At 55.2% G+C, this 27416-nt stretch overlaps 1 long non-coding RNA gene across 1 annotated transcript in view; it reads left to right on the forward strand.

Annotated features, from left to right (window-relative positions):
* Positions 1-219: 219 nt before the first annotated feature.
* Positions 220-27416, forward strand: part of LOC143773375 (uncharacterized) — a 112295-nt gene continuing 85098 nt past the window's right edge. The window contains exons 1-2 of the long non-coding RNA XR_013215158.1: positions 220-245; positions 2472-2574. This is a non-coding gene — a long non-coding RNA (uncharacterized LOC143773375). The remainder of the gene's footprint in view (positions 246-2471; positions 2575-27416) is intronic.

The raw sequence follows: 27416 nt of genomic DNA on the forward strand, positions 1-27416 counted from the left end.
ACTATTACCCCCAAATATTAATAGCAGTATGTAAAATAATCCCAGCCTACAATTATCCACCATGTTATTTTGTTTTAATAAAATTAAATGAACTTTTTCTTGCGGTTGTAAATGTGAAATAACAGTGACAGCTCTGATGACATCACAAGGCTCATGACATCACAATTGGAGTAGAATGTATGAAGCTCCGCAGCGGAAGCATCTTGTGTCACTAGCACCTGACAGTTGGAAGAAGGGGAGTCCAGGTAAGTAGCTCTTTACTTTTAACCCTTTCACGACCTTGGCGTTTCCCGTTTTTGCATTTGTTTTTTGCCCCCCTTCTTCCCAGAGCCATAACTTTTGTATGTTTTGGTTAATATGGCCGTATGGGGGCTTGTTTTTTGGGGGGACGAGTTGTACTTTTGAACACCACCATTGGTTTTACCATATTGTGTACTAGATACTCCATTGGTTTTACCATATTGTGCACTGGAAAATGGGTGGGGGGGGGGAATCAAAGTGCGGTGAAATTGGGAAAAAAAAATGTAATTTAATAATTTCTATTTTTTAACATGTTCACTAAATGTAAAAACTGACCTGCTATTATGATTCTCCAGGTCATTACAACTTCGCAGACACCAAACATGTATAGGTTCTGTTTTATGTAAGTGGTGGAAAAAATGTCGAAGTTTGTAAAAAGAATATATAAATAAAAATTGTGCAATTTTTCAAGTGCCTGAAAACATGCGGGCTCATCGCCGGAGCATGCATCAGCTGCCGGGACACGTTTATACACGTCATAGGACGAAAAGGGGTTAAGCTCTAGTAGACTTAAAGCACAACCACCGGATTTAGCATGGATTGCCAGTAAGGGCTGTCCCACACGTCCAGATAATTCCGGTACCGGAATAAATCGGTACCGGAGTTATCCGTGTCCGTGTGCCTGGGAACTCACGGAGGCCATACGTGCGGCACACGTGTGCCGCCCGTATGGCGAGTGGGTACCACACGGAGCGTGTGGTACCCACTCTGCATCATGCTGAAGCCGCGATTCATATGTTCCCTGTAGTAGCGTTTGCTGCAGAGAAAATATGAATAATAGTGTTTAAAATAAAGATCTATGTGTCCGCCGCCCTCCCACCCCTTGTGCGCCCCCCCGCTGGTCAGAAAATACTTACCCGGGTCCCCCGTCGGCTGTCGCTCCTTCCTGGTCTGGCCGCGGCTTCTAGTGTATGCGGTCACGTGGGCCCGATCATTTACAGTCATGAATATGTGGCTCCACCTCCCATAGGGGCGGAGCCGACTATTCATGATTGTAAATGATCGGCCCCACGTGACCGCATACAGTAAGCCGCGGCCAGACCAGGAAGGAGCGACAGCCGACGGGGGACCCGGGTAAGTATTTTCTGACCAGCGGGGGGGCGCACAGGGGATGGGGGGGCGGCGGACACATAGATCTTTATTTTAAACACTATTATTCATATTTTCTCTGCAGCAAACGCTGCTACAGGGAACATATGAATCGCGGCTTCAGCACCATGTGGGGGGGACAGCGCTTACTGTAGCGCTGTCTCCTGCACGCACACGGACCCCAGACGGAGAATGTCCGTGTGAGGTCCGTGTTTTACACGGACCCATTGACTCTATTGGGTCCGTGTAATACGTGCTCTCCCACGAACACTGACATGTCTCCGTGTTTGGCACACGGAGACACGGTCCGCAAAAAATCAATGACATCTGAACAGATGCATTGATTTTTATGGGTCTACGTGTGTCAGTGTCTCCGGTACGTGAGGAAACTGTCACCTCACGTACCGGAGCCACTGACGTGTGAAACCGGCCTAACACTGTGTAATAAGACATTTTCAGGACAACCCCTTCCCTAAATGAGGAGGGTATAGCAGCTAAAATCACCAGCAATTACGGTAGATACTATATTGTTGGGGAGTAGTGACCCCTACAGGATACAGAGTGTTACATGCCCCCTATAGGAGGAGGAAGATAATGTAGTAACACATATGTTGGGAGTCTTACACTAGCTCCCCACTATGGAAGTCTTCAATGGAGCACAACCTCTATGCCATCCCTGTGCTCTGGTAGGGCACGTAGATAGGGGGTGGCCAAGTTGGTTTATATTTATGTGGCTCCATTTTTGGGTAGTTTTGCCATTTATGTGATCAAATTATAGTATTTTGTAACAGAAATCTAGTAGCAGATGCTATAATTCTCTGTTGTCAGCTCTTTTTTGTTCCTGTGGAATTAGGGCATTGGAGTTTTAGCTTTCTGCTGGGGTATGTAAATGCTTGAGCATAACTGTATATTCTACATGCAGGAATTGTAAATTCTCCATTATTATAACAAACATTATAAAAAGTGCAGTGCATGGTGGAATAGGGGCAAGGACATGACTATTACCCCCAAATATTAATAGCAGTATGCAAAATAATCACAGCCTACAACTTTTTCTTGCGGTTGTAAATGTGAAATAACAGTGACAGCTCTGATGACATCACAATTGGAGTAGAATGTATGAAGCTCCGCACAGGAGGCATCTTGTGTCACTAGCACCTGACAGTTGGAAGAAGGGGAGTGCAGGTAAGTAGCTCTTTACTTTTAACCCTTTCACGACCTTGGCGTTTCCCGTTTTTGCCTTTGTTTTTTGCTCCCCTTCTTCCCAGAGCCATAACTTTTGTATGTTTTGGTTAATATGGCCGTATGGGGGCTTGTTTTTTGGGGGGACGAGTTGTACTTTTGAACACCACCATTGGTTTTACCATATTGTGTACTGGAAAATGAAGGGGGAGGGGATCAAAGTGCGGTGAAATTGGGAAAAAAAAATTGTAATTTAACAATTCTTTCTATTTTTTAACATGTTCACTAAATGTAAAAACTGACCTGCTATTATGATTCTCCAGGTCATTACAACTTCGCAGACACCAAACATGAACGATGTATAGATTCTGTTTTATTTAAGTGGTGAAAAAAATGGCAAAGTTTGTAAAAAGAATATATAAATCCCTGAAATATTATATATATATATATATATATATATATATATATATATATATATATATATATATATATATATATATATATAATATATATTTCAAGTGCCTGAAAACATGCGGGCTCATCGCCGGAGCATGCATCAACGGCCGGGATACGTTTATACACGTCATAGGACGAAAAGGGGTTAAGCTCTAGTAGACTTAAAGCATAACCACCGGATTTATCATGGATTGCCAGTAACACTGTGTAATAAGACATTTTCCGGACAACCTCTTCCCTAAATGAGGAGGGTATAGCAGCTAAAATCACCACCAATCAGCTGCTGTATTGTTGGGGAGTAGCGACCCCTACAGGATACAGAGTGTTACATGCCCCCTACAGGAGGAGGAAGATAATGTAATAACACATTTGTTGGGCTTAGGCTATGTGCACACTTTGCAGGGTCCTCTGCGGGTTCTCCCGCAGCGGATTTGATAAATCTGCAGGGCAAAACCGCTGCGGTTATCCCTGCAGATTTATCGCGGTTTGTTTTGCGGTTTCCACTGCGGGTTTATCCCTATACTATTGATGCTGCATAAGCAGCAATATGCAGCATCAATAGTAATGTTAAAAATAATAAAAAATGGCCTTATACTCACCCTCTGACATCCCGATCTCCTCGGCGCTGCACGCGGCGGTCCGGTTCCAAAGATGCTGTGCAAGAAGGACCTTCGTGACGTCACGGTCATGTGACCGCGACGTCACGGTCATGTGACCGCGACGTCACCGCAGGTCCTGCTCGCACAGCAAACCTGAGACCGGACGGCCGCGTGCAGCGCTGAGAGGTGAGTATATCATTATTTTTTATTTTAATTCTTTTTTTTTTTACACTAATATGGTTCCCAGGGTCTGGAGGAGAGTCTCCTCTCCTCCACCCCGGGTACCATCTGCACATTATTCGCTTACTTCCCGCATCGTGGGCACAGCCCCATGCGGGAAGTTAGCGGATCAATGCATTCCTATGTGTGCAGAATCGCAGTGATTCTGCACAAAGAAGTGACATGGTGCGGAATGTAAACCACTGCGTTTCTGCACGGTTTTTCCCGCAGCATGTGCACAGCGGATTGCGGTTTCCATAGGGTTTACATGTAAATGTAAACGCTATGGAAACTGCTGCGGACCCGCAGCATCAAAATCGCCGCGGATCCGCGGTAAAACCCGCAAAGTGTGAACATGGCCTTACACTAGCTCCCCACTATGGAAGTCTTCAATGGAGCACAACCTCTATGCCATCCCTGTGCTCTGGTAGGGCACGTAGATAGGGGGTGGCCAAGTTGGGGCATATTTATGTGGCTCCATTTTTGGGTAGTTTTGCCATTTATGTGATCAAATTATAGTATTTTGTAACAGAAATCTAGTAGCAGATGCTATAATTCTCTGTTGTCAGCTCTTTTTTGTTCCTGTGAAATTAGGGCATTGGAGTTTTAGCTTACTGCGGCCAGTCAGGAATGGCGGTATGGAGTCCTGTGGTTTCTTTTAGTACACAGAGCAGTCGGTAATAGAGATAAAATAAAAGGGTCCCTTTAAATCTGCATCTTATAACTATGAAATGAGGTCGGGTTTTGTATTTTTATTAAATTATTTTTTTGTTAACGTTGTAAATTGGATCCATAAAAAAAGCACGTGACGTCATCGACATTCCATGACATCACAATTGGAGTAGAATGTACAAATTTCTAAACCGGAATCATTTTGTGTTTTTACACCCTGATGGTTTGAAGGGGAGCGGTCCAAGTAAGCGTCTCTTCTCATAATCTTGGGGGCCTGGTCACACGTTATGTTGTTGGGGCTCACTGAGGTTAAGTATAGAACTAGACCTTTAACCCCCCCAAAAAAAAATCCACCCCAACACTGCTGTGTGATGTGTTCATTGCTGTGATTGTCAAGGTGATGCCTTTAGGGCCTGCTCACACTGGCGAGTAGCCAGTGTATAACTCGGACGAGTGCTATAAGCAGTTTTATCGGACAGCACTCGCTCCAATGTTATACTATGGAGCAGTGACGACTAGCAGATATTTTCTCATGACAAGTCGGCATGAGAAAAAAAATTGCTGCATGCAGCGATTGGCAGTATATATCACACGGCGAGCACCCACAGAGGTGTATCAAGGGGGCAGCAGGTGGGGCAGGATGGATGAAAAGGATGGGTGAAGACACAACATTGGGGGGGTAGAGTAAGATCTAAGAACACAGATTGGTGAAGGAGGAAGGGATGGGTGCAGCCACAAAATGAGGTGGGAGGGTAAGATTTTAGGCCACCGTTTGGGGAACGAGGATGCGATGAGAGCAGACACAATATTGGGAGTAAGTTTTGAGGACACAGTTTGGGGAACAAGGAAGGGATGGGAGCAGACAAGATATGGGTGGGGCAAAGGGGAGTAAAATTTGAGGTCACAGTTTGGGGAATGAGGAAAAGATGGGTTCAGCAACCATATGGGTGGGGGAGGGGTAAGATTTCAGGATACAATTTGAGAAACAGAAAAGGCATGGAAGCAGACAATATTTGGGGGAGTAAGATTTGAGGACACAGTTTGGGGAATGAGAAAGGGATGGGTGCAGACACACTATGGTGAGTGGGGGAATGTATACAGACACAGTATAGAGAGAGAGGGTGATACAATGTGACAGTGTGAGGAATCAGGGGGATGTGTGAGGAGGCAGTAAAGAGAGCTAGGGGGTAAATATGGATAGCAGGGAGGATGTAAGAGTAGACAGTATGAGGAGGGGGAAAATGTGTGAGGAGACTTAAGTGAACAGTGTGAAGAAATAGTATGCTAGAGAAAATTCTGAGTGGACGCAAAATAAAGACTGAGTAGTATAGGGGGGACAGTGTAAGGGCACAGCAGGACAGGACAGTATGACAAGGAGGGGAAGTGTGATGAGGGGGCACAGTGTAGAGACTGGGCCCTAAAGGGGCAGCACAGTGTGAGACAGTGTGAATAGGGGGCCCAATATGGAAAGGAATCAGCAGTGTGGAGGGCATGTACCATAAGGGTATGTTCCCACGATCAGGAACCGGCAGTGCTTTGGACGCAGCACAAGTCCATCCAAAGCGCTGCCGGCTTTTGAACGCCGGTGATTTCGCATGTGTTCATTGAACCGTGCGGAACCACTGTGCCCAATACATTGTATGGGTGACATTCATCTTGTGGAGACTGAGCATCTCCGCAAGATAAGTAGACATATCGCGGTCTAGAAAGTGGCGCCGCATGTGAGTTTCCGCAGAGAAGCCGAGGGTGCCGATGCACGCATAGTGGACATTGGATATCTTCAAATCCCATCCACTATGCTGTAACATCTGACCGCTGCAGGTTTGACGCTGTGGACGTACGCAGCATCCAACCCACAGCGTTTACTGACTGTGGGAACAAACTCTAAGGGTATGTGCACACGCTGCGGATTTTGCTGCGGATCCGCAGCGTTTCTGCAGCTGCGGATCCGCAGCGGTTTCCCATGCATTTACAGTACCATGTAATGCTATGGGAAATGAAATCTGCAGTGCACATGCTGCGGAAAAAAAGGCGTGGAAAAGCAGCGGTTTATTTTCCGCAGCATGTCAATTCTTTGTGTGTAATCCGCAGCGGTTTTTCACCTGCTCCAATAGGAAACTGCAGGTGAAAAACCGCAGCGGAAACTGCAATAAAAACCGCTATAAATCCGCAGTAAAAACCGCAGCGGTTTTGCACTGTGGATTTATCAAAACCGCTGCGGAAAATTCCGCAATGGAATCCGCAGCGTGTGCACATGGCCTAGTGTGTGGGTCATTTGTTATGCAGAAAATGTAGTGGGATGCAATTATTTATTCAGGGGCTCAGTGCTGGGCAGATATTTTTATTCAGGAGCATTATAATGACACTGCTATTTAACCCCTTCACGCCGCGGCCCTTTTTCGTTTTTGTGTTTTCGATTTTTGCTCCCCTCCTTCCCAGAGCCATAACCTTTATATTTTTCCATCAATATGGACATGTGAGGGCTTATTTTTTGCGGGACGACTTGTACTTTTGAACAAAACCATTGGTTTTACCATGTCTTGTACTAGAAAATGGGAACAAAATTCCAAGTGTGGTGAAATTGCAAAAAAAGTGCCATCCCACACTTGTTTTTTGTTTGGCTTTTTTGCTAGGTTCACTAAATGCTAAAACTGTCCTGCCATTATGATTTTCCAGGTCATTATGATGTCATAGACACCTAATATGTCTAGGTTATTTTTTATCTAATTGGTGAAAAAAAATTCAAAACTTTGCTAAAAAAAAATGCAGCATATCCGATACCCATAGCGTCTCCATTTTTTGTGATCTGGGGTCAGGTAAGGGCTTTCTTTTTGCGTGCCGAGCTGATGTTTTTAATGATACCACATTTGTGCAGATACGTTCTTTTGATTGCCCGTTATTGCATTTTAATGCAATGTCGCGGCGACCAAAAAACATAATTCTGATGTTTCTAATTTTTTTTCTCGCTACGCTGTTTAGCAATCAGGTTAATGCTTTTTTTTATTGATAAATCGGGCGATTCTGAACGCGGCAATACCAAATATGTGTAGGTTTGATTTTTTTATTGTTTTATTTTGAATGGGGCGAAAGGGGGGTGATTTAACTTTTATATATATTTTTTTTTTTTCATATTTTTAAAAACATTTTTTTTTTACTTTTGCCATGCTTCAATAGCCTCCATGGGAGGCTAGAAGCTGGCACCACTCGATCAGCTCAGCTACATAGCAGTGATCATCAGATCACTGCTATGTAGCTGAATTGCAGGCTTGCTATGAGCGCCGACCACAGGGTGGCACTCACAGCAGGCTGGCATCAGAAACCATAGAGGTCTCAAGGACCTCTATGGTTACCATCCTGACGCATCGCCGACCCCAATCATGTGACGGGGTCGGCGATGCACTCATTTCCGGCCGCGTGGCCGGAAGCTGTAGTTAAATGCCGCTGTCAACATTTGACAGTGGCATTTAACAAGTTAATAGCGGCGGGTGAATCGCGATTTCACCCGCCGCTATAGCGCACATGTCAGCTGTACAAAACAGCTAATCAGAGACAAAGTCATCTATAAGGTACCTGGATGTACATTTTAATTGTGATACTAATTCTCATCACTGTTGTGGTTCCTCTATGGCCTGAAGTCTGATGAGAACTGATGGCAACAATTCCCAGTATCTCCTTACCAATGTTAAGGATGTACTAAAAGTTGTAAATTCATGCAATGCTTATGTATATGGGCCTGACCTGACATTACAATTGATCTACCATATACTGATGGTGGTTTTTGTAGTGGACGAGGGTTTTGATGTTATGTTTCTGCACTGATGGGGGTTATATGGATGTATTTCTGTACTGAGTGGGTTTTGATGCTTGGGTTTCTGTACTAATGGTGGTTCTAGTGATGAATTTATTTCAGCATTTAACATCTACTGTAAATACAAGGAATGGACTGAACATTTCTTGGACTCACCAGCTACCCTCAGGACTGTATTTTATTAAGGCCCCTCCTAGTTGTTTGATCAAATCATCACAGACCACCGGTATTATCCAGAAACCATTTTTCCAATATCAGAAGTATTGCTAGTAAAGGTTATTGAAGCTTTGAGGCACTAGTGAACAATGGCCTACAAGCCACAAGTTGGTTGGCTAACCAGTTAAACGTTGTACATACCAGTAAAAGTCACACTCCACTGAAGGCATCAAGTCATGCCATGAGGTAGAGGTAGCCAAAAAAACTTACACTTGAGGTGGCATTCGAATCAACAACTACGAAGTGGACAGAAAAGCCTTAGGCAAGCCAAACACCAGACACAGGGCCAGACCCAAGCAATGCTAAGCATTGTGCTATTTATGTATGATGGCCTATTATTGATCTTAATATATATATATGAATATTACTATTGTTGGACCTGTTGCATATTTCTGACCAATGTTTGCTTGTCCTTTTTGTATAAATGTCATCCCTTTTTAATTATGTTTTAACATGGCTCGATAAAAATTACTTTTATATGACATTTTTGGGAGGACTATTTTTGTAGGTTGTCCTGATTCTCACGGTCCTCCGTGTTTGTATTTGAGGGCTTATTTAGTATGCTTCCAGTGTCTGGTGTGCGGAGTCGAACGCATCAGGTCTGGCCCAATGTCTGGGGTGTTGTGTCGCCCACCTCGGGTCTGGCCCAGTGTCTGGGGTGTTGGGTCGCTCGCCTCGGGTCTGGCCCAGTGTCTGGTGTGTTGTGTCGCCCACCTTGGGTCTGGCTCAGTTTCTGGACAAGTTTCTGGCCCAGTTTCTGGCCCAGTGTCTGACCCAGTGTCTGACTCAGTGTCTGACCAAGTGTCTGGCCCAGTGTATGGTCCAGTGTCTGGTGTGTTGGTCTAGCACAGTGTCTGGTGTGTTGGGTCGCCCGACTTGGGTCTGGCCCAGTGTCTAGTGTGTTGTGACGCCCACCTCGGGTCTGGCCCAGTGTCTGGTGTTTTGGGTCACCCGCCTCGGGCCTGGCCCAGTGTCTGGTGTGTTGGGTCACCCACCTCAGGTCTGGCCCAGTGTCTGGTGTGTTGGGTCTCCCGCCTCAGGTCAAGCCCAGTGTCTGGTGTGTTGGGTCACCCTCCTTCGGTCTGGCCCAGTGTCTGGTGTGTTAGGTCGCCCGCCTCGGGTCTGGCCCAGTGTCTGGTGTGTTAGGTCGCCCACCTTAGGTCTGGCCCAGTGTCTGCTGTGATGGGTCGCCCGCCTCGGGTCTGACCCAGTGCCTGCCCCAGTGTCTGGCCCAGTGTCTGGTGTGTTGGGTCGCCCGCCTCGGGTCTGGCCACGTGTCTGGTGTGTTGGGTCGCCCGCCTTGGGTCTGGCCCAGTGTCTGATGTGATATGTCGCCCACCTTGGGACTGACACAGTGCCTGGCCCAGTGTCTGGTGTGTTGGGTCGCCCGCTTAGGTCCTGGCCCTGTGTGTGGTGTGTTGGGTCGCACGCCTCGGGGTCTGACCCAGTGTCTGCTGTGTTAGGTCATCTGCCTCAGGTCTGGCCCAGTGTCTGGTGTGTTGGGTCACCCACCTTGTCTCTGGCCCAGTGTCTGGTGTATTGGGTCACGCGCCTTGGGTCGTGCCCAGTGTCTGGTGTGTTGGGTCACGCGCCTCGGGTCTGGCCCAGTGTCTGGTGTGTTGGTTTGCCCACCTCGGGTCGCCCAGTGTCTGGTGTGATGGGTCGCCCGCCTCAAGTCTGCCCCAGTGCCTGCCCCAGTGTCTGGTGTGTTGGGTCTACCGCCTTGGGTCTGGCCCAGTGTCTGGTGTGTTGGGTCGCCTGCCTGTGGTCTGGCCCAGTGTCTGGTGTGTTGGGTCGCCCGCCTTGGGTCTGGCCCTGTGTCTGGTGTGTTGGGTCACACGCCTTGGGTCTGGCCCAGTGTCTGGTGTGTTGGGTCGCCCGCCTCAGGTCTGGCCCACTGTCTGGTGTGTTGGGTCACCCACCTTGTGTCTGGCCCAGTGTCTGGTGTGTTGGGTCGCCTGCCTTGGGTCATGCCCAGTGTCTGGTGTGTTGGGTCACGCACCTCGGGTCTGGCCCAGTGTCTGGTGTGTTGGGTCGCCCGCCTCAAGTCTGACCCAGTGCCTGCCCCAGTGTCTGGTGTGTTGGATCTACCACATTGGGTCTGGCCCAGTGTCTGGTGTGTTGTGTCATGCGCCTTGGGTCTGGCCCAGTGTCTTGTGTGTTGGGTCGCCCACCTCGGGTCTTGCCCAGTGTCTGGTGTGTTCGGTCGCCTGTTTCTGGTCTGGCCCAGTGTCTGGTGTGTTGGATCGCCCGCATCGGGTCTGGCCCAGTGTCTAGATTGTTGGGTTGCCCGCATCGGGTCTGGCCCAGTGTTTGATCCAGTGCCTGGCCCAGTGTCTGGCCCAGTGTCTGGTGTGTTGGGTCTACCACCTTGGATCTGGCCCTGTGTCTAGTGTGTTGGGTCTACCACCTTGGGTCTGGTCCAGTGTCTGGTGTGTTGGGTCACCCACGTAGGGTCTGGCCCAGTGTCTGGTGTGTTCGGTCGCCCGCCTCTGGTCTGGCCCAGTGTCTGCTGTCTTGGATCGCCTGCCTCGGGTCTGGCCCAGTGTCTAGATTGTTGGGTCGCCTGCATCGGGTCTGGCCCAGTGTTTGACCCAGTGCCTGGCCCAGTGTCTGGCCAAGTGTCTGGTGTGTTGGGTCTACCACACTGGGTCTGGCCCAGTGTCTGGTGTGTTGGGTCGCCCACGTAGGGTCTGGCCCAGTGCCTGTTGTGTGGGTCCCCCACCGTGATTCTGGCCCAGTGTCTGGTGTGGTGAGTCACCCACCTCTGGTCTTGCCCAGTGTCTGGTATGTTCGGGCGCCTGCCTCTGGTCTGGCCCAGTGTCTGCTGTGTTGGATCGCCCGCCTCAGGTCTGGCCCAGTGTCTAGATTGTTGGGTCGCCCGCATCGGGTCTGGCCCAGTGTTTGACCCAGTGCCTGGCCCTGTGTCTGAACCAGTGTCTGGCCCAGTGTCTGGTGTGTTGGGTCTAACACCTTGGGTCTGGCCCAGTGTCTGGTGTGTTGGGTCTACCACCTTGGGTCTGGCCCAGTGTCTGGTGTGTTGGGTTGCCCACATAGGGTCTGGCCCAGTGTCTGGTGTGTTCGGTCGCCCGCCTCTGGTCTGGCCCAGTGTCTGCTGTCTTGGATCGCCCGCCTCGGGTCTAGCCCAGTGTCCAGATTGTTGGGTCGCTCGCATCTGGTCTGGCCCAGTGTTTAACCCAGTGCCTGGCCCAGTGTCTGACCCAGTGTCTGGCCCAGTGTCTGGTTTGTTGGGTCTACCAGTTTGGGTCTGGCCCAGTGTCTGGTGTGTTGTGTCGCCCACCTTGGGTCTGGCTCAGTTTCTGGCCCAGTTTCTGGCCCAGTTTCTGGCCCAGTGTCTGACCCAGTGTCTGACCCAGTGTCTGACCCAGTGTCTGGCCCAGTGTATTGTCCAGTGTCTGGTGTGTTGGGTCTAGCACAGTGTCTGGTGTGTTGGGTCGCCCGACTTGGGTCTGGCCCAGTGTCTAGTGTGTTGTGACGCCCACCTCGGGTCTGGCCCAGTGTCTGGTGTTTTGGGTCGCCCGCCTCGGGCCTGGCCCAGTGTCTGGTGTGTTGGGTCACCCACCTCAGGTCTGGCCCAGTGTCTGGTGTGTTGGGTCTCCCGCCTCGGGTCAAGCCCAGTGTCTGGTGTGTTGGGTCACCCTCCTTCGGTCTGGCCCAGTGTCTGGTGGGTTAGGTCGCCCGCCTCGGGTCTGGCCCAGTGTCTGGTGTGTTAGGTCGCCCACCTTGGGTCTGGCCCAGTGTCTGCTGTGATGGGTCGCCCGCCTCGGGTCTGACCCAGTGCCTGCCCCAGTGTCTGGCCCAGTGTCTGGTGTGTTGGGTCGCACGCCTTGGGTCTGGCCACGTGTCTGGTTTGTTGGGTCGCCCGCCTTGGGTCTGGCCCAGTGTCTGATGTGATATGTCGCCCGCCTTGGGACTGACACAGTGCCTGGCCCAGTGTCTGGTGTGTTGGGTCACCTGCTTAGGTCCTGGCCCTGTGTGTGGTGTGTTGGGTCGCCCGCCTCGGGGTCTGACCCAGTGTCTGCTGTGTTAGGTCATCCGCCTCAGGTCTGGCCCAGTGTCTGGTGTGTTGGGTCGCCCACCTTGTGTCTGGCCCAGTGTCTGATGTGTTGGGTCACGCGCCTCGGGTCTGGCCCAGTGTCTGGTGTCTTGGATCGCCCGCCTCGGGTCTAGCCCAGTGTCCAGATTGTTGGGTCGCTCGCATCTGGTCTGGCCCAGTGTTTAACCCAGTGCCTGGCCAAGTGTCTCACCCAGTGTCTGGCCCAGTGTCTGGTTTGTTGGGTCTACCAGTTTGGGTCTGGCCCAGTGTCTGGTGTGTAGTGTCGCCCACCTTGGGTCTGGCTCAGTTTCTGGCCCAGTTTCTGGCCCAGTTTCTGGCCCAGTGTCTGACCCAGTGTCTGACTCAGTGTCTGACCCAGTGTCTGGCCCAGTGTATGGTCCAGTGTCTGGTGTGTTGGGTCTAGCACAGTGTCTGGTGTGTTGGGTCGCCCACCTTAGGTCTGGCCCAGTGTCTGCTGTGATGGGTCGCCCGCCTCGGGTCTGACCCAGTGCCTGCCCCAGTGTCTGGCCCAGTGTCTGGTGTGTTGGGTCGCCCGCCTCGGGTCTGGCCACGTGTCTGGTGTGTTGGGTCGCCCGCCTTGGGTCTGGCCCAGTGTCTGATGTGATATGTCGCCCACCTTGGGACTGACACAGTGCCTGGCCCAGTGTCTGGTGTGTTGGGTCGCCTGCTTAGGTCCTGGCCCTGTGTGTGGTGTGTTGGGTCGCACGCCTCGGGGTCTGACCCAGTGTCTGCTGTGTTAGGTCATCTGCCTCAGGTCTGGCCCAGTGTCTGGTGTGTTGGGTCACCCACCTTGTCTCTGGCCCAGTGTCTGGTGTATTGGGTCACGCGCCTTGGGTCGTGCCCAGTGTCTGGTGTGTTGGGTCACGCGCCTCGGGTCTGGCCCAGTGTCTGGTGTGTTGGTTTGCCCACCTCGGGTCGCCCAGTGTCTGGTGTGATGGGTCGCCCGCCTCAAGTCTGCCCCAGTGCCTGCCCCAGTGTCTGGTGTGTTGGGTCTACCGCCTTGGGTCTGGCCCAGTGTCTGGTGTGTTGGGTCGCCTGCCTGTGGTCTGGCCCAGTGTCTGGTGTGTTGGGTCGCCCGCCTTGGGTCTGGCCCTGTGTCTGGTGTGTTGGGTCACACGCCTTGGGTCTGGCCCAGTGTCTGGTGTGTTGGGTCGCCCGCCTCAGGTCTGGCCCACTGTCTGGTGTGTTGGGTCACCCACCTTGTGTCTGGCCCAGTGTCTGGTGTGTTGGGTCGCCTGCCTTGGGTCATGCCCAGTGTCTGGTGTGTTGGGTCACGCACCTCGGGTCTGGCCCAGTGTCTGGTGTGTTGGGTCGCCCGCCTCAAGTCTGACCCAGTGCCTGCCCCAGTGTCTGGTGTGTTGGATCTACCACATTGGGTCTGGCCCAGTGTCTGGTGTGTTGTGTCATGCGCCTTGGGTCTGGCCCAGTGTCTTGTGTGTTGGGTCGCCCACCTCGGGTCTTGCCCAGTGTCTGGTGTGTTCGGTCGCCTGTTTCTGGTCTGGCCCAGTGTCTGGTGTGTTGGATCGCCCGCATCGGGTCTGGCCCAGTGTCTAGATTGTTGGGTTGCCCGCATCGGGTCTGGCCCAGTGTTTGATCCAGTGCCTGGCCCAGTGTCTGGCCCAGTGTCTGGTGTGTTGGGTCTACCACCTTGGATCTGGCCCTGTGTCTAGTGTGTTGGGTCTACCACCTTGGGTCTGGTCCAGTGTCTGGTGTGTTGGGTCACCCACGTAGGGTCTGGCCCAGTGTCTGGTGTGTTCGGTCGCCCGCCTCTGGTCTGGCCCAGTGTCTGCTGTCTTGGATCGCCTGCCTCGGGTCTGGCCCAGTGTCTAGATTGTTGGGTCGCCTGCATCGGGTCTGGCCCAGTGTTTGACCCAGTGCCTGGCCCAGTGTCTGGCCAAGTGTCTGGTGTGTTGGGTCTACCACACTGGGTCTGGCCCAGTGTCTGGTGTGTTGGGTCGCCCACGTAGGGTCTGGCCCAGTGCCTGTTGTGTGGGTCCCCCACCGTGATTCTGGCCCAGTGTCTGGTGTGGTGAGTCACCCACCTCTGGTCTTGCCCAGTGTCTGGTATGTTCGGGCGCCTGCCTCTGGTCTGGCCCAGTGTCTGCTGTGTTGGATCGCCCGCCTCAGGTCTGGCCCAGTGTCTAGATTGTTGGGTCGCCCGCATCGGGTCTGGCCCAGTGTTTGACCCAGTGCCTGGCCCTGTGTCTGAACCAGTGTCTGGCCCAGTGTCTGGTGTGTTGGGTCTAACACCTTGGGTCTGGCCCAGTGTCTGGTGTGTTGGGTCTACCACCTTGGGTCTGGCCCAGTGTCTGGTGTGTTGGGTTGCCCACATAGGGTCTGGCCCAGTGTCTGGTGTGTTCGGTCGCCCGCCTCTGGTCTGGCCCAGTGTCTGCTGTCTTGGATCGCCCGCCTCGGGTCTAGCCCAGTGTCCAGATTGTTGGGTCGCTCGCATCTGGTCTGGCCCAGTGTTTAACCCAGTGCCTGGCCCAGTGTCTGACCCAGTGTCTGGCCCAGTGTCTGGTTTGTTGGGTCTACCAGTTTGGGTCTGGCCCAGTGTCTGGTGTGTTGTGTCGCCCACCTTGGGTCTGGCTCAGTTTCTGGCCCAGTTTCTGGCCCAGTTTCTGGCCCAGTGTCTGACCCAGTGTCTGACCCAGTGTCTGACCCAGTGTCTGGCCCAGTGTATTGTCCAGTGTCTGGTGTGTTGGGTCTAGCACAGTGTCTGGTGTGTTGGGTCGCCCGACTTGGGTCTGGCCCAGTGTCTAGTGTGTTGTGACGCCCACCTCGGGTCTGGCCCAGTGTCTGGTGTTTTGGGTCGCCCGCCTCGGGCCTGGCCCAGTGTCTGGTGTGTTGGGTCACCCACCTCAGGTCTGGCCCAGTGTCTGGTGTGTTGGGTCTCCCGCCTCGCGTCAAGCCCAGTGTCTGGTGTGTTGGGTCACCCTCCTTCGGTCTGGCCCAGTGTCTGGTGGGTTAGGTCGCCCGCCTCGGGTCTGGCCCAGTGTCTGGTGTGTTAGGTCGCCCACCTTGGGTCTGGCCCAGTGTCTGCTGTGATGGGTCGCCCGCCTCGGGTCTGACCCAGTGCCTGCCCCAGTGTCTGGCCCAGTGTCTGGTGTGTTGGGTCGCACGCCTTGGGTCTGGCCACGTGTCTGGTTTGTTGGGTCGCCCGCCTTGGGTCTGGCCCAGTGTCTGATGTGATATGTCGCCCGCCTTGGGACTGACACAGTGCCTGGCCCAGTGTCTGGTGTGTTGGGTCACCTGCTTAGGTCCTGGCCCTGTGTGTGGTGTGTTGGGTCGCCCGCCTCGGGGTCTGACCCAGTGTCTGCTGTGTTAGGTCATCCGCCTCAGGTCTGGCCCAGTGTCTGGTGTGTTGGGTCGCCCACCTTGTGTCTGGCCCAGTGTCTGATGTGTTGGGTCACGCGCCTCGGGTCTGGCCCAGTGTCTGGTGTCTTGGATCGCCCGCCTCGGGTCTAGCCCAGTGTCCAGATTGTTGGGTCGCTCGCATCTGGTCTGGCCCAGTGTTTAACCCAGTGCCTGGCCAAGTGTCTCACCCAGTGTCTGGCCCAGTGTCTGGTTTGTTGGGTCTACCAGTTTGGGTCTGGCCCAGTGTCTGGTGTGTAGTGTCGCCCACCTTGGGTCTGGCTCAGTTTCTGGCCCAGTTTCTGGCCCAGTTTCTGGCCCAGTGTCTGACCCAGTGTCTGACTCAGTGTCTGACCCAGTGTCTGGCCCAGTGTATGGTCCAGTGTCTGGTGTGTTGGGTCTAGCACAGTGTCTGGTGTGTTGGGTCGCCCGACTTGGGTCTGGCCCAGTGTCTAGTGTGTTGTGACGCCCACCTCGGGTCTGGCCCAGTGTCTGGTTTTTTGGGTCGCCCGCCTCGGGCCTGGCCCAGTGTCTGGTGTGTTGGGTCACCCACCTCAGGTCTGGCCCAGTGTCTGGTGTGTTGGGTCTCCCGCCTCGGGTCAAGCCCAGTGTCTGGTGTGTTGGGTCACCCTCCTTCGGTCTGGCCCAGTGTCTGGTGGGTTAGGTCGCCTGCCTCGGGTCTGGCCCAGTGTCTGGTGTGTTAGGTCGCCCACCTTGGGTCTGGCCCAGTGTCTGCTGTGATGGGTCGCCCGCCTCGGTTCTGACCCAGTGCCTGCCCCAGTGTCTGGCCCAGTGTCTGGTGTGTTGGGTCGCACGCCTCGGGTCTGGCCACGTGTCTGGTGTGTTGGGTCGCCCGCCTTGGGTCTGGCCCAGTGTCTGATGTGATATGTCGCCCGCCTTGGGACTGACACAGTGCCTGGCCCAGTGTCTGGTGTGTTGGGTCACCCACTTAGGTCCTGGCCCTGTGTGTGGTGTGTTGGGTCGCCCGCCTCAGGGTCTGACCCAGTGTCTGCTGTGTTAGGTCATCCGCCTCAGGTCTGGCCCAGTGTCTGGTGTGTTGGGTCGCCCACCTTGTGTCTGGCCCAGTGTCTGATGTGTTGGGTCACGCGCCTCGGGTCTGGCCCAGTGTCTGGTGTGTTGGTTTGCCACCTCAGATCGCCCAGTGTCTGGTGTGATGGGTTGCCCGCCTCAAGTCTGCCCCAGTGCCTGCCCCAGTGTCTGGTGTGTTGGGTCTACCGCCTTGGGTCTGGCCCAGTGTCTGGTGTGTTGTTTCGCCCACCTTGAGTCTGGCCCAGTGTCTGGTGTGTTGGGTCTCCCGCCTTGGGTCTGGCCCTGTGTCTGGTGTGTTGGGTCACACGCCTTGGGTCTGGTCCAGTGTCTGGTGTGTTGGGTCGCCCGCCTCAAGTCTGGCCCAGTGTCTGGTGTGTTGGGTCACCCACCTTGTGTCTGGCCCAGTGTCTGGTGTGTTGGGTCGCCCGCCTTGGGTCATGCCCAGTGTCTGGTGTGTTGGGTCACGCACCTCGGGTCTGGCCCAGTGTCTGGTGTGTTGGTTTGCTCACCTCGGGTCACCCAGTGTCTGGTGTGATGGATCTACCACATTGGGTCTTGCCCAGTGTCTGGTGTATTCGGTCGCCCGTTTCTGGTCTGGCCCAGTGTCTGGTGTGTTGGATCGCCCGCATCGGGTCTGGCCCAGTGTCTGGATTGTTGGGTTGCCCGCATCGGGTCTGGCCCAGTGTTTGATCCAGTGCCTGGCCCAGTGTCTGGCCCAGTGTCTGGCCCAGTGTCTGGTGTGTTGGGTCTACCTCCTTGGGTCTGGCCCAGTGTCTAGTGTGTTGGGTCTACCACCTTGGGTCTGGTCCAGTGTCTGGTGTGTTGGGTCACCCACGTAGGGTCTGGCCCAGTGTCTGGTGTGTTCGGTCGCCCGCCTCTGGTCTGGCCCAGTGTCTGCTGTCTTGGATCGCCTGCCTCGGGTCTGGCCCAGTGTCTAGATTGTTGGGTCGCCCGCATCGGGTTTTGCCCAGTGTTTGACCCAGTGTCTGGCCCAGTGTCTGACCCAGTGTCTGGCCCAGTGTCTGATGTGTTGGGTCTACCACCTTGGGTCTGGTCCAGTGTCTGGTGTGTTGGGTCACCCACGTAGGGTCTGGCCCATTGTCTGGTATGTTCGGGCGCCCGCCTCTGGTCTGGCCCAGTGTCTGCTGTGTTGGATCGCCCGCCTCAGGTCTGGCCCAGTGTCTAGATTGTTGGGTCGCCCGCATCGGGTCTGGCCCAGTGTTTGACCCAGTGCCTGGCCCTGTGTCTGAGCCAGTGTCTGGCCCAGTGTCTGGTGTGTTGGGTCTAACACCTTGGGTCTGGCCCAGTGTCTGGTGTGTTGGGTCTACCACCTTAGGTCTGGCCCAGTGTCTGGTGTGTTGGGTTGCCCACATAGGTTCCGGCCCAGTGTCTGGTGTGTTCGGTCGCCCGACTCTGGTCTGGCCCAGTGTCTGCTGTCTTGGATCGCCCGCCTCGGGTCTAGCCCAGTGTCCAGATTGTTGGGTCGCCCGCATCTGGTCTGGCCCAGTGTTTAACCCAGTGCCTGGCCCAGTGTCTGACCCAGTGTCTGGCCCAGTGTCTGGTTTGTTGGGTCTACCAGCTTGGGTCTGGCCCAGTGTCTGGTGTGTTGGGTCTACCACCTTGGGTCTGGCCTAGTTTCTGGTGTGTTGGGTCGCCCACGTAGGGTCTGGCCCAATGCCTGTTGTGTGGGTCACCCACAATGATTCTGGCCCAGTGTCTGGTGTGTTGGGTCACCCACCTCGGGTCTTGCCCAGTGTCTGGTGTGTTCGGTTGCCCGCCTCTGGTCTTGCCCAGTGTCTGGTGTGTTGGATCACCCGCCTCGGGTCTGGCCCAGTGTCTAGATTGTTGGGTCGCCCGCATCTGGTCTGGCCCAGTGTTTAACCCAGTGCCTGGCCCAGTGTCTGACCCAGTGTCTGGCCCAGTGTCTGGTTTGTTGGGTCTACCAGCTTGGGTCTGGCCCAGTGTCTGGTGTGTTGGGTCTACCACCTTGGGTCTGGCCTAGTTTCTGGTGTGTTGGGTCGCCCACGTAGGGTCTGGCCCAATGCCTGTTGTGTGGGTCACCCACAATGATTCTGGCCCAGTGTCTGGTGTGTTGGGTCACCCACCTCGGGTCTTGCCCAGTGTCTGGTGTGTTCGGTTGCCCGCCTCTGGTCTTGCCCAGTGTCTGGTGTGTTGGATCACCCGCCTCGGGTCTGGCCCAGTGTCTAGATTGTTGGGTCAAAAGCATCAGGTCTGGCCCAGTGTTTGACCCAGTGCCTGGCCCAGTGTCTGACCCAGTGTCTGGCCCAGTGTCTTGTGTGTTGGGTCTACCACCTTGGGTCTGGCCCAGTGTCTGGTGTGTTGGGTCTACCACCTTGGGTCTGGCCCAGTGTCTGTTGTGTTGGGTCACCCACGTAGGGTCTGGCCCAGTGCCTGTTGTGTGGGTCGCCCACCGCGATTCTGGCCCAGTGTCTGGTGTGATGGGTCACCCGCCTCGAGTCTGGCCCAGTCTCTAGTGTGGTAGGTCGCCCGCCTCGCTTCTGGCCCAGTGTCTGACCCAGTGCCTGGCTCAGAGTCTGACCCAGTGTGTGCTGTGTTGGGTCCCCCGCCTCGCGGCTAACCCAGTGTCTGATGTGGTTGGTCGCCCACCTCAGGTCTGGCCCAGTGTCTTGTGTGTTTTTGTCACCCGCCTTGGGACAAGCTAAGTGTCTGGTGTGATGGGTCACCCGCCTTGGGTCTGGCCCAGTGTCCTGCTCAGTGTTTGGTTTGTTGGTTCTCCTGCCTTGGGTCTGGCCAAGTGTCTGGTGTGATGGGTCGCCCGCCTCGTGTCTGGCACAGTGTCTGGTGTGTTGGGTCACCCGCCTCGGGTCTGGCCCAGTGTCTTGTGTGTTGGGTCACCCGCCTCGGGTCTGGCCCAGTGTCTGGTGTGTTGGGTCGCCCGCCTCAGGTCTGGCCCAGTGTCTGGTGTGTTGGGTCGCATGCCTTGGGTATAGCCCAGTGTCTGGTGTGTTGGGTCACGCGCCTCGGGTCTGGCCCAGTGTCTGGTGTGATGGGTCACCCACTTCGGGTCTGACCCAGTGTCTGACCCAGTGTCTAACCCAGTGTCTGGTGTGTTGGGTCGCCCGCCTCGGGTCTGGCCCAGTGTCTGGTGTGTGGGTTGCCTGCCTTGGGTCTGGCCCAGTGTCTTGGGTGATGGGTCGCCCACCTCAGGTGTGGCCCAGTGTCTGGTGTGGTGGGTCACCCGCCTCGGGTCTGGCCCAGAGTCTGAGAACCCAGTGTCTGGTGTTATTGGGTCACCCGCCTCAGGTCTGGCCCAGTGTCTGATGTGGTAGGTCGCCCGCCTCAGGTCTGGCCCAGTGTCTGGTGTGTGGGTCGCCCGCCTCAATTCTGGCCCAGTGTCTTGCGTGTTGGTTGCCTGCTTCGGGTCTGCTCCAATGTCTGGTGTAATGGGTCTCCCTTCTCGGGTCTGACCCACATCTGGCCCAGTTTCTTGCCCAGTGTCTGATCCAGTGTCTGGCCCAGTGTCTGACCCAGTGTCTGGACCAGTGTCTGGTGTGTTGGGTCTACCGCCTCGGGTCTGGCCCTGTGTCGGGTGTTGGGTCGCCCTCCTCAGGCCTGGCCCAGTGTCTGGTTTGTTGGTTCTCCTGCCTCTGGTCTGGCCCAGTGTCTGGTGTGTTGGTTCGCCCGCCTAGTGACTGGCCCAGTCACTGGTGTGTTGGGTCGCCCACCTCGGGTCTGGCCCAGTGTCTGGTATGATGGGTCGTCCACCTCGGGTCTGACCCAGTGCCTGCCCCAGTGTCTGGCAAAGTTTCTGATGTGTTGGGTCGCCCGCCACGAGTCTGGCCCAGTGTCTGGTGTGCTGGGTCACCCGCCTCGGGTCTGGCCCACTGTCTGATGTGATGGGTCGCCCGCCTCGAGTCTGACACAGTGCCAAGCCCAGTGTCTGGTGTGTTGAATCGCCAGCCTCGGATTTTGCCCAGTGTCTGGTGTGTTGGGTCACCGCCTCGGGTCTGGCCCAGTGACTGATGTGATGATCGCCCGCATCGGGTCTGACACAGTCCCTTGCCCTTTGTCTATCCCAGTGTCTGGTGTGTTGGGTCTCCCGATTTGGGTCTTTCCCAGTGTGTGGTGCTTTGGGTCGCCCGCCTCGGGTCTGGCCCAGTGTCTGGTGTGTTATGACACCCGACTTGGGTCTGGCCCAGTATCTGGTGTGTTGGTTCACCCGCCTCGGTTCTTGCCCAGTGTCTGGTGTGTTGGGTCACCTGCCTCAGGTCTGGCCCAGTGTCTAGTGTGTTGGGTCGCCCATCTCGGGTCTGGACCAGTGTCTGATGTGATGGGCTGGCTATGAAACAAGGTGCACTGCTAAGATACAAGCAACTCTATAAAAAACAAATAAATGTAATACGGGGTGCAAGCGAGTGATAAAATAAGCAAGTAGTGCCAGCAAAAAGAAAAGTATCACTCCAGAAATGCACACCACGCAAAAAATGAAAACATGATATATGGAAAAACACAGGAGTTTATTAACACACCACAATAAAACATACTTAAAAACTGTGAGCAAAGAGCCCCATCCATGTAGATATATATAAACACAATACAATAGTACATATAACCTAAAGTACATGTAATAATTAACAATAATTTAAAGCCTGCCTGCACCCAAGACTGAGTGAAAACCATATGAGGTAAGCAAGAAAGGCACCAAGCTATCCAGTATGCAGTTGGAATACCTAACACCTGCCTGAACACATATGCGGCTCATGGGACACTGGTATGAGTCTGGAAAAACCGGCTGCAAAATAAAGCCCCAGAGCACAAAAAGTAGACGCAGGGCAAAAAAAAAAAATTAATAAAATAGTTGCCAGACAGTGCTGAGATGGGATTTTACCAGGCACGAGAAGTCCGTGGGGCGGCAGGCAGATAAACTGGACAGGGACCAATGCAGCCCAACGCGTGTCGCCCTTCAGGAGAGGGCTTCGTCAGGGCGTCACACTTCCCCTGACGAAGCCCTCTCCTGAAGGGCGACACGCGTTGGGCTGCATTGGTCCCTGTCCAGTTTATCTGCCTGCCGCCCCACGGACTTCTCGTGCCTGGTAAAATCCCATCTCAGCACTGTCTGGCAGCTATTTTATTAATTTTTTTTTTTTTTTTGCCCTGCGTCTACTTTTTGTGCTCTGGGGCTTTATTTTGCAGCCGGTTTTTCCAGACTCATACCAGTGTCCCATGAGCCGCATATGTGTTCAGGCAGGTGTTAGGTATTCCAACTGCATACTGGATAGCTTGGTGCCTTTCTTGCTTACCTCATATGGTTTTCACTCAGTCTTGGGTGCAGGCAGGCTTTAAATTATTGTTAATTATTACATGTACTTTAGGTTATATGTACTATTGTATTGTGTTTATATATATCTACATGGATGGGGCTCTTTGCTCACAGTTTTTAAGTATGTTTTATTGTGGTGTGTTAATAAACTCCTGTGTTTTTCCATATATCATGTTTTCATTTTTTGCGTGGTGTGCATTTCTGGAGTGATACTTTTCTCTTTGCTGGCACTGATGTGATGGGCTGCCCGCCTCGTGTTTTACCCAGTGTCTGGTGTGTTGGTTCGCCTGTCTTGGGTCTGGCTTAGTGTCTGGTGTAGTGAGTCGCCCGCCTCTGGTCTGGCCCACTATCTATTGAGTGGGTCGACCGCCTCGGGTCTGACCCAGCGTCTGGTGTGATGTGTCGCCCGCCTCGTGTCTGGCCCAGTGTCTGGTGTGTGGGTCTCCCGCCTCGTGTCTTGCCCAGTGTCTGGTGTGTTGGGTCGCCCGCCTAGGGTCTGGCCCAGTGTCTTGTGTGTTGGGTTGCCCACCTCAGGTCTGGCCCAGTGTCTGGTGTGTTGGGTCACGCGTCTTGGGTCGTGCCCAGTGTCTGGTGTGTTGGGTCACGCGCCTCGGGTCTGGCCCAGTGTCTGGTGTGTTGGTTTGCCCACCTCGGGTCGCCCAGTGTCTGGTGTGATGGGTTGCCCGCCTCAAGTCTGCCCCAGTGCCTGCCCCAGTGTCTGGTGTGTTGGGTCTACTGCCTTGGGTCTGGCCCAGTGTCTGGTGTGTTGTTTCGCCCACCTTGAGTCTGGCCCAGTGTCTGGTGTGTTGGGTCGCCCGCCTTGGGTCTGGCCCTGTGTCTGGTGTGTTGGGTCACACGCCTTGGGTCTGGTCCAGTGTCTGGTGTGTTGGGTCGCCCGCCTCAGGTCTGGCCCAGTGTCTGGTGTGTTGGGTCACCCACCTTGTGTCTGGCCCAGTGTCTGGTGTGTTGGGTCGCCCGCCTTGAGTCATGCCCAGTGTCTGGTGTGTTGGGTCACGCACCTCGGGTCTGGCCCATTGTCTGGTGTGTTGGTTTGCTCACCTCGGGTCACCCAGTGTCTGGTGTGATGGGTCGCCCGCCTCAAGTCTGACCCAGTGCCTGCCCCAGTGTCTGGTGTGTTGGATCTACCACATTGGGTCTGGCCCAGTGTCTGGTGTGTTGTGTCACCCGCCTTGGGTCTGGCCCAGTGTCTGGTGTGTTGGGTCGCCCACCTCGGGTCTTGCCCAGTGTCTGGTGTGTTCGGTCGCCCGTTTCTGGTCTGGCCCAGTGTCTGGTGTGATGGATCGCCCGCATCGGGTCTGGCCCAGTGTCTAGATTGTTGGGTTGCCCGCATCGGGTCTGGCCCAGTGTTTGATCCAGTGCCTGGCCCAGTGTCTGGCCCAGTGTCTGGTGTGTTGGGTCTACCACCTTGGGTCTGGCCCAGTGTCTAGTGTGTTGGGTCTACCACCTTGGGTCTGGCCCAGTGTCTAGATTGTTGGGTTGCCCGCATCGGGTCTGGCCCAGTGTTTGATCCAGTGCCTGGCCCAGTGTCTGGCCCAGTGTCTGGTGTGTTGGGTCTACCACCTTGGGTCTGGCCCAGTGTCTAGTGTGTTGGGTCTACCACCTTGGGTCTGGTCCAGTGTCTGGTGTGTTGGGTCACCCACGTAGGGTCTGGCCCATTGTCTGGTGTGTTCGGTCGCCCGCCTCTGGTCTGGCCCAGTGTCTGCTGTCTTGGATCGCCTGCCTCGGGTCTGGCCCAGTGTCTAGATTGTTGGGTCACCTGCATCGGGTCTGGCCCAGTGTTTGACCCAGTGCCTGGCCCAGTGTCTGGCCCAGTGTCTGGCCCAGTGTCTGGTGTGTTTTGGTCTACCACACTGGGTCTGGCCCAGTGTCTGGTGTGTTGGGTCGCCCACGTAGGGTCTGGCCCAGTGCCTGTTGTGTGTGTCCCCCACCGTGATTCTGGCCCAGTGTCTGGTGTGGTGAGTCGCCCACCTCTGGTCTTGCCCAGTGTCTGGTATGTTCGGGCGCCCGCCTCTGGTTTGGCCCAGTGTCTGCTGTGTTGGATTGCCCGCCTCAGGTCTGGCCCAGTGTCTAGATTGTTGGGTCACCCGCATCGGGTCTGGCCCAGTGTTTGACCCAGTGCCTGGCCCTGTGTCTGAACCAGTGTCTGGCCCAGTGTCTGGTGTGTTGGGTCTAACACCTTGGGTCTGGCCCAGTGTCTGGTGTGTTGGGTCTACCACTTTGGGTCTGGCCCAGTGTCTGGTGTGTTGGGTTGCCCACATAGGGTCTGGCCCAGTGTCTGGTGTGTTCGGTCGCCCGCCTCTGGTCTGGCCCAGTGTCTGCTGTCTGGGATCGCCCGCCTCGGGTTTAGCCCAGTGTCTAGATTGTTGGGTCGCCCGCATCTGGTCAGGCCCAGTGTTTAACCCAGTGCCTGGCCCAGTGTCTGACCCAGTGTCTGGCCCAGTGTCTGGTTTGTTGGGTCTACCAGCTTGGGTCTGGCCCAATGTCTGGTGTGTTGGGTCTACCACCTTGGGTCTGGCCTAGTTTCTGGTGTGTTGGGTCGCCCACGTAGGGTCTGGCCCAATGCCTGTTGTGTGGGTCACCCACAATGATTCTGGCCCAGTGTCTGGTGTGTTGGGTCGCCCATCTCGGGTCTTGCCCAGTGTCTGATGTGTTCGGTTGCCCGCCTCTGGTCTTGCCCAGTGTCTGGTGTGTTGGATCAAAAGCATCGGGTCTGGCCCAGTGTTTGACACAGTGCCTGGCCCAGTGTCTGACCCAGTGTCTAGATTGTTGGGTCAAAAGCATCGGGTCTGGCCCAGTGTTTGACCCAGTGCCTGGCCCAGTGTCTGACCCAGTGTCTGGCCCAGTGTCTTGTGTGTTGGGTCTACCACCTTGGGTCTGGCCCAGTGTCTGGTGTGTTGAGTCTACCACCTTGGGTCTGGCCCAGTGTCTGTTGTGTTGGGTCACCCACGTAGGGTCTGGCCCAGTGCCTGTTGTGTGGGTCGCCCACCGTGATTCTGGCCCAGTGTCTGGTGTGATGGGTCACCCGCCTCGAGTCTGGCCCAGTCTCTAGTGTGGTGGGTCGCCCGCCTCGGTTCTGGCCCAGTGTCTGACCCAGTGCCTGGCTCAGAATCTGACCCAGTGTGTGCTGTGTTGGGTCCCCCGCCTCTGGTCTAACCCAGTGTCTGATGTGGTGGGTCGCCCACCTCAGGTCTGGCCCAGTGTCTGGTGTGTTTTTGTCGCCCGCCTTGGGTCAAGTTAAGTGTCTGGTGTGATGGGTCACCCGCCTTGGGTCTGGCCCAGTGTCCTGCTCAGTGTTTGGTTTGTTGGTTCACCTGCCTTGGGTCTGGCCAAGTGTCTGGTGTGATGGGTCGCCCGCCTCGTGTCTGGCACAGTGTCTGGTGTGTTGGGTCACCCGCCTCGGGTCTGGCCCAGTGTCTTGTGTGTTGGGTCACCCACCTCGGGTCTGGCCCAGTGTCTGGTGTGTTGGGTCTACCACCTTGGGTCTGGCCCAGTGTCTGTTGTGTTGGGTCACCAACGTAGGGTCTGGCCCAGTGCCTGTTGTGTGGGTCGCCCACCGCGATTCTGGCCCAGTGTCTGGTGTGATGGGTCACTCGCCTCGAGTCTGGCCCAGTCTCTAGTGTGGTGGGTCGCCCGCCTCGGTTCTGGCCCAGTGTCTGACCCAGTGCCTGGCTCAGAATCTGACCCAGTGTGTGCTGTGTTGGGTCCCCCGCCTCTGGTCTAACCCAGTGTCTGATGTGGTGGGTCGCCCACCTCAGGTCTGGCCCAGTGTCTGGTGTGTTTTTGTCGCCCGCCTTGGGTCAAGTTAAGTGTCTGGTGTGATGGGTCACCCGCCTTGGGTCTGGCCCAGTTTCCTGCTCAGTGTTTGGTTTGTTGGTTCACCTGCCTTGGGTCTGGCCAAGTGTCTGGTGTGATGGGTCGCCCGCCTCGTGTCTGGCACAGTGTCTGGTGTGTTGGGTCACCCGCCTCGGGTCTGGCCCAGTGTCTTGTGTGTTGGGTCACCCGCCTCGGGTCTGGCCCAGTGTCTGGTGTGTTGGGTCGCCCGCCTCAGGTCTGGCCCAGTGTCTGGTGTGTTGGGTCGCATGCCTTGGGTATAGCCCAGTGTCTGGTGTGTTGGGTCACGCGCCTCGGGTCTGGCCCAGTGTCTGGTGTGATGGGTCACCCACTTCGGGTCTGACCCAGTGTCTGACCCAGTATCTAACCCAGTGTCTGGTGTGTTGGGTCGCCCGCCTCGGGTCTGGCCCAGTGTCTAGTGTGTTATGACACCCGACTTGGGTCTGGCCCAGTATCTGGTGTGTTGGTTCACCCGCCTCGGTTCTTGCCCATTGTCTGGTGTGTTGGGTCGCCCATCTCAGGTCTGGACCAGTGTCTGGTGTGATGGGCTGCCCGCCTCGTGTTTTACCCAGTGTCTGGTGTGTTGGTTCGCCTGTCTTGGGTCTGGCTTAGTGTCTGGTGTGGTGAGTCGCCCGCCTCTGGTCTGGCCCACTGTCTATTGAGTGGGTCGACCGCCTCGGGTCTGACCCAGCGTCTGGCGTGATGTGTCGCCCGCCTCGTGTCTGGCCCAGTGTCTGGTGTGTTGGGTCGCCCGCCTAGGGTCTGGCCCAGTGTCTTGTGTGTTGGGTTGCCCACCTCAGGTCTGGCCCAGTGTCTGGTGTGTTAGGTTACCCGCCTCAGGTCTGGCCCAGTGTCTGGTGTGTTGGGTCGCCTGCCTTGGGTCTGGCCCAGTGTCTAGTGTGTTGGGCCGGCCGCCTCGGGTCTGGCTCAGTGTCTGGTATGATGGGTCGCCTTCCTTGGTTCTGACCTAGTGCCTGCCCAAGTGTCTTGCCTAGTGTATGGTGCGTTGGGTCGCCCGCCTCGGGTCTGGCCCAGTGTCTGGTGTGTTGGGTCGCTCGCCTTGGGTCTGGCCCAGTGTCTGGTGTGCTGGGTCGACCACCTCAGGTCTGGCCCAGTGTCTGGTGTGTTGGGTCGCCCGCCTGGTGTCTGGCCCAGTATCTGGTGTGTTGGGTCGCCCGCCTCAGGTCTGGCCCAGTGTCTGCTGTCTTGGATCGCCCACCTCGGGTCTGCCCCAGTGTC

Source organism: Ranitomeya variabilis, chromosome 5 (assembly GCF_051348905.1).
Source record: "Ranitomeya variabilis isolate aRanVar5 chromosome 5, aRanVar5.hap1, whole genome shotgun sequence".
Lineage (NCBI taxonomy): Eukaryota > Metazoa > Chordata > Amphibia > Anura > Dendrobatidae > Ranitomeya > Ranitomeya variabilis.